This window comes from Bison bison, unplaced genomic scaffold (assembly GCF_000754665.1).
Source record: "Bison bison bison isolate TAMUID 2011002044 unplaced genomic scaffold, Bison_UMD1.0 scf7180017864372, whole genome shotgun sequence".
In the NCBI taxonomy this organism is placed as follows: Eukaryota; Metazoa; Chordata; class Mammalia; order Artiodactyla; family Bovidae; genus Bison; species Bison bison.
In genome coordinates, this window is record NW_011494944.1 from 1,028,066 (window position 1) to 1,040,572 (window position 12,507).

Sequence of the window (12,507 nt, forward strand, 5' to 3'; positions counted from 1 at the left end):
TCATAAACTCTCTAATTTAGATAAAAAGGTCATCTATGAAGGATAAGTGAATTGTTTTAGAGCAGTCTCTCAACCCTAGGTAGACAAGCAATCTTTTGTAAACCATCTCTCTTTGTACTCTCAAGTGAATGTAGCCACATGAGTGACTTCAGCTACTTCATATAGAACACCACTGTCCTTAGTCAATTCATATGTAATAAAAAATTCCTAAGGTACATAGTATTAGATAAATGATTTATATACAATCAAAATCAATATAGAAAAATATGAGAATTTAATTTATGTTAAAGACGAGTACTCAAAATTCTTTATACTTATTAGCATTGTAAAATATTGCATCATAAACCATTTTTAAAGAAAGCTGTAATTATAACCCTGTATTAAGTTTAACAATGGCCACATGAATGATTTTCTAATCATCGAGTTATTTTTGTAATTAAAGGCATGACAATTGAAAGCTGAAATTTATAATAGAGAATTTATGTATTCCTGTAGCATTGAGATCAATATTCCAGCAATAATTTATACTTTTAACAAAAATGCCATTTATTTAATAAACATATTTTTAATGTATACAAATTGAACTGTGCTCTTCAACATTAATGCATATTTGAAGCTGACAGTCTCAAATGATCAAAAGATAAATCATAACACAGACATAATGCACAAAAACTGTCAAATCCAATTGTGTAAGAGCGTGCTTGAGATCATTCTCCATTTTTAGAAGCAACAGCAGCAGCAGCAGATACATTATATACTTATTATTGACTATTGTATTTTAGTCATGAGTCTTTCTTTTTTCTGTAATTTATTTTTCCAATGGTAATTCTTGTTTTTCAGATTATTTTAACTGGTTCTACTATGAAACCCATATAACAACAATAATACGGTTTTCACACTTCTTCAATAGTTAATTTTATTGTAACAAATTCAGTAATGTTCCCAGCATACAAAGCCAACATGCAAAAATCAGTGGTATTTCTGTACACTAACAATGAAATACCCCAAGAGGAAATTAAGAAAACTTAATTTGTTTAGAGTTCTTTGTTTCCTTTACTTTAAGAGACAGGTATAAAAAAATATTGTAATGATTTATGGCAGAGTGTTCTGCCTATGTTCTTTTCTAGGGACTTTATAGTTTCTGGTCTTACATTTAGGTTTTTAATTCATTTGAGTTTATTTTTGTATATGATGATAGAGAATGTTCTAATTTCATTCTTTTACAAAAATGTGTCCTGTTTTCTCAGCACCACTTAGTAAAGAGACTGTCTTTTCTCAATTGTATATTTTCACCTTATTTGTCACAGGTTCAGATCAGATCAGATCAGTCGCTCAGTCGTGTCCTACTCTTTGCGACCCCATGAATTGCAGCATGCCAGGCCTCCCAACTCCCGGAGTTCACTCAGACTCACATCCATCGAGTCAGTGATGCCATCCAGCCATCTCATCCTCTGTCGTCCCCTTCTCCTCTTGCCCCCAATCCCTCCCAGCATCAGAGTCTTTTCCAATGAGTCAACTCTCCGCATGAGGTGGCTGTGGGCTTATTTATGGGGCGGCTATACGGTTCCCTCTATCTATGTGTCTGTTGTTGTGCCAGTAGCTGTACTAGTGACTTCTGTAATCTTGTATTATAGTCTGAAGTCAGAGAATGCAAAACCTTGATCTCTTTTCTTTCTCAAGACTATTTTTCAATGCCATTCTCCCAAATTATCCCCCCCTCCCTCTCCCACAGAGTCCAAAAGACTGTTCTATACATCTGTGTCTCTTTTGCTGCCTCACATACAGGGTACAGGAAGCTTGGGGCTGGTGCACTGGGATGACCCAGAGGGGTGGTATGGGGAGGGAGGTGGGAGGGGGGTTCAGGATTGGGAACACGTGTACACCCGTGGCGAATTCATGGTGATGTATGGCAAAACCAATACAATATTGTAAAGTTAAATAAATAAATAAATAATAAAAAAGACTATTTTTTTTTTTGCTATTTGGATTTTTTTGTGTTTCCTATATAAACTTTAAAATTACTCCTTCTAGTTCTGTGATAAATGCCCTTGGTATTTTGTTAGGGATTTTGTTGAATCTGTAGATTGCCTTGGGTAATGGTCATTTTTAAAATATTAATCTTCCAATACATGAGCATGGTATTTTTTTCCATCTCTTTGTGTCATTCAAAGTTTATTTCATCAATGTCTTCTAGTTTTCTGAGTAGAGATCGTTTACCTCTTTTGGTATGTTTACTCCTACGTATATTATTCTTTTTGATGAGGTTGTAAATGGGAATATTTCCTTAATTTTTCTTTATGATAGTTTTTTGTTTATATATAGAAGTGCCACAGATTCTTATGTATTAACTTGTATTCTGCAACTTTACTGGATTCACTGATAAACTCTGTTAGTTTTTTGGTGGCGTGTTTAATTCTAGGTGTCTTGAATGTCATTAAAGGAGGAGTGAGACAGAAAAATGGTTATGAAAGCAAGGAAATCAATGGAGGTAAGATTTTACAAGAATGGAGGGAGTAAATTATTATAAACTCTGAGAGCAAGGATACTTCCATTGTCCCACTTCGTTGCCCTGACAGTATGCAACCTGCAAGTCAGCTTAAGGAGGCATGCTTTCAAAGTAACTTTCCACATACAAATCCTAGTAGAAATATTTCCTGGTAATAAAAATTTGCATTAGTCAACAAAAGCAAATACCTTAAATAATTCATCTTTTTGTAGCTGTTTTACATTTTGTACTAAAGAATGTTATTTGATTTCTATTCTGAAATCTATGGTGCTATTTCAGTAAAGTTAAACACATATATAATAAATTATGTAATATAAAATAGTTGCAATAATGAGCACAGAATTGCAGTATTCTTAACAAATTAGTAGATTTAATTTATGAAAGAAACACAGCTGTGTATTTTTCAGTGTTTTGAAAAATAAATTTCTATTACATTTGTTTTTCTGTTCAAATAGATGTAAAGAACTAAAGACAAGAAATAGCCAATTAAGATTGAAGCATATCTTCATTAATAAAAGCGTTTTTTGCTCAGAAACCAAAGGCACTACTATAAGGCTGAAGCATTGTTCATGAAAAGCTGGTATATAAATGCCAGCATGTGATGTGAGGTTTCTCCTTGTGCATTTTTTCCTGTGCAAATCTGTTCTTGATTGGTATATTGACAGAACCCAGAGGTGAAGGTTAATACTAGACTAAAATCTCACTGTAATTGGGTTTCTCTTCCTAGACTTGTCTTTTGCAGAAAAGTGATGAAAAACATTACATAGGATTATTATAGACTTACCACAATTTCAGGGCAATCTCTGTAGGTCTGATTTATCAGATCCAGAAATGGAAGTTGAATATAGCTTCTCTAATTAGTGTAGGTGGTGCAGTAGTGGAGAATCTGCCTGCCGACTTAGAAGACACAAGAGACATGGGTTCAGTCCCTGGGTTGGGAAGATCCTCTGGAGTAGGAAATGGCAACCACTCCACTATCTTTCATGGAAAAGTCTATGGACAGAGGACACTGGTGGGCTATAGTCCATGGGTAAAGATTCAGACACAACTGAGCAACTGAGCACACACACACAGATTTAGATAACTGCTCACATTTAATTATTAAAAAGGTATTTTATTGGAAATGGCACATTTTAAATCTGATATTCCTATAACACATATCTGATTCTTAATGTTCAGATTTTTGTAGAAAAATTACATTAAAATGGAAATATGCACAATCAATGTGTAGCTTGATAAATTTTTCAAAAATTAAGTGTGAATCCAGAATAAAACACAGATAATGCCATATACCTAAAGTGCTGCCTTCATGTTTCCCTTCCAGTCTCGCTGCATCCGTATAACAACATGACTTCTGTAAACATTGAATAAATGTCTCTTTTTGAAGTTTATACAAATTTCATGTCATAAGAATTATTTTGCTCAACATTATGTCTCTGACTTTTTAATATTTTGTATCTAATTATGACTAGTATATTGTATTCAAGGATAGTATTCTTTGGTATGAATATAATAACAGTTTATCCTCTTAATGAGTCTTTATATAGTATCTCACTATAGGATATTACATATGCTTGTTTTAAATATTATATTTATTTGTATTGTTGTTGTTGAATACATATGTGCATATTTGTTGAGTATATATTTAAGGATGAAAGAAATGTCTGGTTTGTAGAACATGTACATTCAGTTATTGTTGGTAGGGCTCAATCAACAATTTTCAGTAATAGCCAAATCAGTTAACAGTTTCACATTAGTAAGTGAGAGTTCTGGTTATTTCATGTGGTCATCATTTAATACTAGTATTTTTCCTCTTTTTTCATTTTAGGCACATATGCAAATATGTAAATATATCAATTTTTTTGCCTTTTTCTATTTCTTTTTTTTTAATAAAAGTACACAAAATCCACATTTAATAATCATTCAATAATTTGCTTTGAAAACTTTATGTGTGTGTGTGTATTTTTATATATCTGTTTACAAAAAAACAAAAATATCATAAAATTATATTTAATGCTATAAAATGATTCTATACACCATTACAAATTTCAACCTTATCCCAACCTTCTTATGTTTCATTAACTCAGACCAAGAAAAGTGTTGAAATGAATGGTTTTCAGTTTTGTTTTGTTTCTTTTTTTTGTCTTTGTTTCTTTTAATTGATTCACAGGAATCTTTGAGAAAGTAGTTAAGGACTCACTGGACAGAGAGGCCTGACATGCTGAGGTTCAAGGGGGTCTCAAAGAGTCGGATACGACTGAGTGACTGAACTGAACTACATGCATAAATGACCTTTGATCAAGGGATACCAGTTTCACTCACCTCAAGCTTTGTTTGTATGTTTGTTTGTTTTGATTTATCTGTGGCACATAAATAACAGCAAGCAGATTATGAGTCTTCCCGTGTTTGAAAACAGTCTTTCTTGAGTCTTCATCAGAATCAGTTATCTAATCTTGCAAGGTGCACTTGAACCTTAAAATTCATGACCCAGATTTTACTTTCATTAAATTTTCCTTTTTTGATCCCTTGCCATATTGATGTTTCACAGAGGCAAAAGAAAATGTTTAAAATCTTTGGGGAAAAAACAAAACTGATTTATCTTTAAGTTCACAACATTGATTATTTCTATTTTAATCATAAATTCTACATGTGATTTTATAAAAAATATATTGTAATCATTACTTTTCCCCTATTTGTTTTTCATTAACATATGTTAAAAATTACAAAATTATGAAATATAAATATCTTAAGTAATCATACAATATTTTCACTCATGGCAATGCATAAGCTTATATAAAATTTTTAAAGATTTTAGGCATTTATTTTTATATTACATGTAAAATTTTATATATTCCCAGAGGTCTTAAGGCATAACATTTTACCTTACAACATTAGATGTAGATCCAATAAAGTCTTCAGACTTGAACAAAATATTAAACTAAGAATAACAGTAAACAATAGCATGAATTGCAGTTGTAACTACTATAGGCACCATGAAAACACAAAAGTTATTATAATTGGCTTAAAGTAAAAATGCAGATTACCACAGATATACATGGTTACAGTTATATACTTATAACATTTAAAAACTTTGCTTCAGGCTCAAGATTTAGAGTTTATAAGGAAAATACATTTGCCGTTAATTTTCTGCTTGCAAACCCCCATAAAAATATATAATATAATTACCTCTGATACAATTTTTAAATTATTTGATAAAGTTTTATTCATCTAACAAGAGTTTTGGAAATCTTCACGAAGTATTCATTTATCTATTTACTTGCCAACCACATTAACAAATATTAAGTAAATGATTTTATCCCAATATCCCATCTATAAAATGATAAACTCCTTTGGAATATAAAGCGTTCACAATCGTTTTTTAGTGAAAAATGAAAGTTAAATTAGATCAAAAGGATTTTACTAATTTATATATTTTAAACTGTGTATTAAATGTGTATTACTATATAGAGTCTTTTAATAACAAAGTGATGAGATCAATAATATGCTTTTGAAAATTTTACTGAAGTATAGTTGATTTCCACTGTATAATCATAAGTGACTGGATTTAGGTCATACTAAATGGTCTATTGGTTTTCCCTACTTTCTTCAATATAAGTCTGAATTTTGCAATAAGGTGTTCATGATCTGAGCCATAGTCAGCTTCCAATCTTGTTTTGCTGACTGAATAGAGGTTCTCCATCTTCAGCTACAAAGAATATAATAGACATTTCTCCAAAGAAGACATACAGATGGCTAACAAACACATGAAAAGATGTTCAACATCACTCATTATCAGAGAAATGCAAATCAAAACCACTATGAGGTACCATTTCATGCCAATCAGAATGGTTGTAATCCAAAAGTCTACAACCAATAAATGCTGGAGAAGGTGTGGAGAAAAGGGAACCCTCTTACACTGTTGGTGGGAATGCAAACTAGTACACCCACTATGGAGAACAGTGTGGAGATTCCTTAAAAAACTGGAAATAGAACTACCTTATGACCCAGCAATCCCACTGCTGGGCATACACTCTGAGGAAACCAGAAGGGAAAGAGACACGTGTACCCCAATGTTCATCGCAGCACTTTTTATAATAGCCAGGACATGGAAGCAACCTAGATGTCCATCAGCAGATGAATGGATAAGAAAGCTGTGGTACATATACACAATGGAGTATTACTCAGCCATTAAAAAGAATACATTTGAATCAGTTCTAATGAGGTGGATGAAACTGGAGCCTATTATACAGAGTGAAGTAAGCCAGAAAGAAAAACACCAGTACAGTATACTAATGCATATATATGGAATTTAGAAAGATGGCAACAATAACCCTGTATACAAGACAGCAAAAGAGACACTGATGTATAGAACAGTCTTTTGGACTCTGTGGGAGAGGGTGGGATGATTGGGAGAATGGCATTGAAACATGTATAATATCATATATGAAACAAGTCGCCAGTCCAGGTTCGATGTACAATACTGGATGCTTGGGGCTGGGGCACTGGGACAACCCAGAGGGATGGTATGGGGAGGGAGGAGGGAGGAGGGTTCAGGATGAGGAACACATGTATACCTGTGGCAGATTCATTTTGATATATGGCAAAACCAATACAATATTGTAAATTTAAATAAAATAAAATTTAAAAAAATAATATAATTAATATCATTTTGTTACTGACCATCTAGTGATGTCCATGGGTAGAGTAGTTTCTTATGTTCTTGGAAGAGGGTGTTTTCTATGACCAGTGCATTCTCTTGACAAAACTCTGTCAGCCTTTGCCCTGCTTCATTTTGTACTCCGAGGCCAAACTTGCCTGTTACTCCAGGTATCTCTTGACTTCCTGCTTTTGCATTCTAGTCCCCAGTGATGAAAAGGAATTTTTGTGTGTTAGTTCTAGAAGGTCTTATAAGTCTTCATAGAACCATTCAACTTCAGCTTCTTTGGCATTAGTGGTTAGGCAATTTACTTGGATTACTGTGATACTGAATGGTTTTGTCTTGGAATTTCAATTTGCCTTGGAAATAAACAGAGATCATTCTGTTGTTTTTGAGATCACATCCAAGTACTGCATTTTGGAGTCCTCTGCTGACTATGATGGGTGCTCCATTTCTTCTAAGGGATTCTTGCCCACAGTATTAGATATAATGGTCATCTGAATTAAATTTGCTCATTCTAGTCCATTTTAGTTCACTGACCCCTAAAATGTTGATGGTTACTCTTGCCATCTCCTGTTTGACCCACTTCCAATTCATGAACTTAAATTCTAGGTTCTTATACAATATTGTTCTTTACAGTATTGGACTTTACTTCCATCACCAGTTGCATTCACAACTGGGCATGTTTTACCTTTGGGTCCATCTCTTCATTCTTTCTGGAGTTATTTCTCCACTCTTCTCCAGTAAAATACTGTGCACCTTCTGACCTGGGGAGTTCATATTTCAATGTCATATCTTTTTGCCTTTTCATACTGTCCATGGGGTTCTCAAGGCAAGAATACTGAAGTGATTTGCCATTCCCTTCTCCAGTGGACCGCGTTCTGTCAGAACTCTCCACCATGATCTGTCCATCTTGGGAGATCCAACCAGTCCATCCTAAAGGAAATCAATCCTGAATCTTCATTGGTAGGACTGATGCTGAAGCTGAAACTCCAATACATTGGTCACCTGATGTGAAGAACTGACTCATTTGAAAAAACCCTAATTCTGGGAAAAACTGAAGGCGGGAAGAGAAGGGGACAACAAAGGATGAGATGGTTGGATGGAATCACCGACTCGATGGGCATGAGTTTGAGTAAACTCTGAAAGTTGATGATGGACAGGGAAGCCTGGTGTACGTGGCATCACAAAGAGTTGGACACGACTGAGTGACTGAACTGAACTCAACTGATACTGATACTGGTGATAGATCCACATAGCTCCCAATGATCTTCTCCTGGAATTCCAGTCCTTGTGATAGTGGGTGGACCTAGTTATGTGCTTCTATTAAATAGAACAGAATTAAATATATGAGGTGTCACTTTCTCTGACGAAATATCACTTCTGTGATTAAGATACAAAAGAATATGATTTCCATCTTGCTGGACTCTTTCTATCTCCTTTTTGGCTCATACATTTTGATGAAGCAATCTGCTATGTTGCAGAAGCCCACATAATAAGGAATTCAGAAAAGCCTTGACTATAGCACCCAAGAATCTGAATCTACCAATAAAATTTGAATAAGCTTGGAAGCACATCTTTCTTCAGTCAAGCTTTGAGATGACTAGCAACTCAGCCAATATTTGACTGCAGCTTCTGTGAAACCCTGAGAATAATTCCTAACCCTTAGAAACCATGACTTAATAATGGTGACTGTTGTTAAGTTTGGGGCGTAGTTTGTTATACAGCAACAGATAACCAATACAAATGCTTTCAAAACTTAACATTTCATGGAAATTCCCTGGCTGTCAAGCCAGGTGATATACCCATAAACTGTTCAGCTCAGGACAGTTAGACTCTGTGACTCCACTGCAGGGGTCATGGTTTTGATGCCTGGTCTGGGAACTAAGATCCTATATGCTGTGCAGTGTGGAAAAAAAAAAAAAAAAAAAAGAGAGAGAGAGAGAGAAAGAAAGAAAGAAATTTAATTTTTCAAATATTTAACAGAAAATTTAGGGATGTATAATCACAGATGGCTCCAATGTTATTAACATAATCATGACCTTTTCTGTAACTGACTAATAGATTATCTTTTGAATATTACAACTTTTAACTTAGATTCAGGTTATTCATTAATTACATCACCAAATGCATATAATAGCTTTCAGTGTTCACTGTTTTTTTTTTTTTTTTTTGCCATAATTTCCTCATTTTAAGTTTGTAATTATATTTATCTTGTGTAATCAAGTGACTCAAGAATGAATGGAAATACAAGTATTAATATTTTTGGCTGTTGTCCACACATAATGATCAAAGCCAAAACCTCATGGTTTTCATGCATTTTGCAAAACTATGCAAATATTGGGTATATGTGTCTTCTAAAAATAACATTAATGGATCCCTTCAGGTTCTCTCAAATATAAAGGATCTAAGACTAAGAAAACTAAGGAATCAGAGAAAGGAGTATTTCACAAAATTTATGAGAACTATGGCACAATTTAGGGGAGATTATTTATAACATACAAACTAAAGGCCCATATTTTGATTATTATTATGGACTTAGTTATTCATGTGTTCAAAAATGTATATATGGTGCCTAGTGTGTACCCTATGCTAGATAACTGAGATACTTGGTATTCTAAAACAAACCCTAATTCTACTTATTGTGCTTACTCTTTATCCTAATTCTTCCTTTACAGATCTTAGTCTGTTATAGGTTGGACATGTTATTATCCAAAATGTTTTGTATTAATATAGAATATAGTAAATGTGAGAAGTGTTGTAATAAGAATTCAAGGCACAATGAACACACCTGGGAAGGGCAGCTAATGCAAACTTCCACAAGAAAGCCAATCCTTAGATGATCCCCAGAAGATGAGAAGGTAGACCATAGAGTGGAAGAAGAAAGGTGGATTGTTTTAGTACAGGAAATGGCAAATGCAAAGATGATAGAGAATAAGTTAAAACCTCAGAACTCAAAGACTTAGTGTGATGGGGGCACAGAATGAATGGTGGAAAAAATTTAAAATGACACAGAATTGACAGACAAAACATTATGAAGGGTTACCTGTTTGTTAGTTCAAATTTGTTTATATTAATTTCCTAAAAAAAAAAACAATAAAATTTGAAAATTTCTAGCTTCCAATTGAAATAAGACTCCTAGTATTTCTTTTAACTAGAAACAGGTCAATGAGCTGAAAAAAATACACACTAGTTTATATTATGATATTTGATTGATTGATTAAACTTTATTTATATAATATTTTATTGGCACATGATCATAATATGATTTGTTTTATCAAAATTCTATCTTTTACATCTGTCAATAATAAATATATTTGAATTTTATATAAAAATAAAAGCAGTTGCTCCTGAAAATATGGTACTATATAACTTAAATCCTACATAAATGGCAAATACCCTTAAACTGAAATTTTCCAATAATTTAAACTAAAGTACTCCTGAGAGATTCAAGGTATGAAGTAACTTTTAAGAATGTTGAGGCTTCAATTCTTAAATATATGACTTTATTTATAATCATAAAACAGTAATAGCTCTTTATTATGTTTGTTTTGAAATTTGTTCCTTCCATAGATAAATAAATCACCAGTTACCTCAGTGTTACCATTGACCAATCCAATTACTGTATAATATTTACACTCTCTTTGCTTCATTAATTATGTGCAAAACCTTTATTTTAACATTGCTGAGAGCTTAATTTGCACTTAAATCACAGCATTTCAATTTATCTTCTTCATTTTGAGTTTCAGGCTTTTAAATATCAAATATAATATTGCAGAATATCTCACTGCACTAGGAAAATTACATTCCTTGTCTCTTCTTGTTCAAAGCCTTTGTGCCACAAGTTGTTAAGCATCCTTTCAGTGCAAAGATACAGAAGACATCAAAGCATTTTAAAAGAGTAAATCAATGATTGGATAAATAAATTAGTATTGTTTGAGGAGTATAGCTGTCAGTTACATTGAACACTGATATTCAGAATTATATAAACAAGAGTCACCAAAATAAGACCATATAACTATAAAAGTGTTAGTCGCTCAGTCATGTCCTACTCTTTGCGACCCCGCAGACTGCAGTCCACCAGACTCTTCTGTCCATGAAATTCTCCAGGCAAAAATATTGGAATGGGTATCCATTCACTTTGATAACTGTACCACATATCAGTAACTGACCTTCCACCTGGAAGACATGGATGCGGGTTTTTGTCAAATTATGAGTGGCTGACACATCTTTAAAGTGAACACAGAAAAGAGTGACATCAGCAAGATGGCTGAATAAGATGTCCCTAACTCCTATCCCCATCACAACTGCAATAATTTGGCATCCATCCACCGTGGATCACAACAAACTACGGAATGTTCTTAGAGATATGGGAATACGAGACTATCTTACCTGTTTCCAGAGAAACCTGTATGCAGGTCAAGAAGCAACAGTTAGAACCTTACATTGAAACAACAGACTGGTTCAAAATTAGGAAAGGAGTACATTAAGACTGTATATTGCTTATTTAACTTATATGCAGAATACATCATGAAAAAAGCAGGGCTGGATAAATCACAATGTGAAATCAAGATTGCTAGGAGAAATATCAACAACCTCAGATATGCAGATGATACCCCTCTAATGGCAGGAATTGAAGAGGAACTAAACAGCCTCTTGATGACAGTGAAAAATGAGAATGAAAATCTGGCTTAAAACTCAACAACCAAAAAAATAAGATCATGGCATCTGGGCCCATCACTTCGTGGCAAATAGGTGGGAAAAAAAATGGAAATGGTGACAAAATTTATTTCCTTGGGCTCCAAAATCACTGTGGACAGTGACTGCAATCATGAAATTCAAAGATACTTGCTCTTTAGAAGGAAAGCTATGACAAACCTAGACAGCATATTTAAAAGCAGAGACATCACTTAGCTGACAAACGTTCGTGTAGTCAAAGCTATGGTTTTTCCAGTAGTCAGGTACAGAGGTGAGAATAGTACCATAAAGAAGGCTGAGTGCCAAAGAATTGATGCTTTCAAACTGTGGTGCTTTAGAAGATACTGGAGAGTCCCTTGGACTGCAAGATGAAACCAGTCAATCCTAAAGGAAATCTTCCCTGAATATTCATTGGAAGGACTGATGCTGAAACTGAAGCTCCAAGACTTTGGCCACTTGATGCAAAGAGCCAACTCATTGGTAAAGATCCTGATGCTGGGAAAGATGGAGGGCAGAAGGAGAAGGCGGGAAGAGAGGATGAGATGGTTAGATAGCATGACCAACTCTGGACATTAGTCTGAACAAACTATGGGAGATTGTGAAGGACACGGAAGCCTGACATGTTGCAGTCTTCAGGGTTGCCGAT